Here is a 2166-nt window from a genome sequence, read left to right as displayed (position 1 = left end):
GTCAGGGCAGAGCATCCTTTTTCTCCACCCTGCCGGGGTCGCCCAGGCAACGGCCCTGAGCCAATGGCGTCGCCTCCTCCGGCTGAGAGCAGCACACGAGCCGGGGGTACCCGCATGTTGGCGGGAGTTCGAATGCTCTCCTGCCTGCTGGGGGAAGGGAGGGTGGACAGGAGAGGGGGGGGGTTGGGCTCATAGAGAGCAGCGCTATCCTCGGTTGTCACAAGCCCCAGCACAATGCCAGCCTAACTCTGGGAACCCATTGTCATTCTTCCCTGCGTGCTGCAGTCTGACATCACTTCCCCCACCCTGTCTGATCCAGTGCCTGGGGGTGCAGGGCAGGACAGGGCAGTTAATCCGTGGGCCGAGGGGGGGTTGGGCTTCATCAGGGGAGTGTGATCGCATGGGTCTGCAGTCTCAGAGAGGCAGATGCAAACAGCTGGAGTATTGTGGTATTCACACTGGGCATTGTTTTATTATCAACACCATATTATTGATATGATAACACCATATCAATAATAAATATTGATTCATTAATACTAATATTATAATATTATTAACAACAATGATGTGACTAATTGTACCAGTTGAAGCAATTTTGCTTAGCTAACCTCATCATTGCTGATTTAACGTTTCATGCTGTAATTGTGTCATGACTAGATGGGTATTCAAAGATAGAAAAAGAACTACAGTACGTCTTTTATTATGCCATAAATACAGTGTATAATGTACTGTACATTTCAACACAATGTTAAGTTGCTCTATTGTCCTACTGTTTTTCATCAAATGTAATAGACGGTTTGGAATGAGCAGCTTTAGAGCAGGTAATATAAAAGTCCTCTCCAGGGTGAACAGTATGGTGCTGCAGGGAATCTTCATGTCCACTAAAATATGAGGTGCAGAGTTTATAGCTCTTCTTAATTTTTCCCTTTGGTAACGAAATAAACTAAAGCTGCGATTGAACATCATTAATGGGGTGTTCAAAACACTGAATATTTGTGTTCTTATTCCAAGAGAAAAAAAAGGAGGAACAAGATGCTGTTCTAGCGAATAATTGGGGGACAGTATTGTGCCGACGCCCTCCCTCTCTTATCTGAATTTGAATGTGCATTTTTTCTGTTCCTGATTTATTCTGCTTGTGCCGTTAGCCGGTATCTCTGTCCACATCACAGACCTGTATCCTGAAAAGGAACCTGAGGTAACTGTTCATTCTTGGTAACAGTAACTAATTGCTCACATTTGTGACTGCTCAAAGGCTCCGGACCTCGGTGTCCCTGCCCATCCCTGCCCCCCCCCCTCCTCCCAGGACACAGGTGCAGAGTCTGGGCCCCAGCGCTGCCCTTATCAGGCGCAGTGACGCAGCTCCCCAGGGACCGACTGGCTCTAAAAATACTTGCGTGTCTGGGCACGGCCTCACCTGTCACATGAAAGAGATCCTATCAAGGACAGGGAACATGTTCCCAGCTCTCTGCCAAATCCATGGCGAGTGTGCTAATTAGCAGGGCATCTGTCCTACATCAGACGGCCAGGCAGTCCCCATACGCCTTCATAAGAACAGAAAAAGACATTTTATAATAATAATTCCCTACACTTATATAGCGCTCTTCTGGACTCTCCACTCAAAGTGCTTTACAGGTAATGGGGATCCCCTCCACCACCAGCAATGTGCAGCCCCACCTGGATGATGTGACGGCAGCCATAGTGCACCAGTACACTCCCCACACACCAGCTCTCAGTGGGGAGGAGAGCAGAGCAGAGCCAGTTTAGAGATGGGGATTATTAGGAGGCCATGATTGGAAGCAGCCATATCACTCTGCAACTCACAACTCACAACTGGCAGCCCACTGGAGCTCAGCAGGTGTGAGCCTGGTCAGTACCTGGATGGGAGACCTCCTGGGAAAGACTAAGGTTGCTGCTGGAAGAGGTGTTAGTGGGGCCAGCAGGGGGCGCTCACTCTGCGGTCCATATGGGTCCTAATGCCCCAGTATAGTGATGGGGACACTATACTGTAAGCAGGTGCCGTCCTTCGGATGAGACATAAAACCGAGGTCCTGACTCTCTGTGGTCTTTAAAAATCCCAGGGCGTTTCTCGAAAAGAGTAGGGGTGTAACCCCGGCATCCTGGCCAAATTCCCCCCTGGCCTTTACCAATCATGGCCTCCTAATAATC

Source organism: Lepisosteus oculatus, chromosome 7 (genome assembly GCF_040954835.1).
Source record: "Lepisosteus oculatus isolate fLepOcu1 chromosome 7, fLepOcu1.hap2, whole genome shotgun sequence".
NCBI classification, from domain to species: Eukaryota; Metazoa; Chordata; class Actinopteri; order Semionotiformes; family Lepisosteidae; genus Lepisosteus; species Lepisosteus oculatus.
This window is presented reverse-complemented; position numbering follows the sequence as displayed.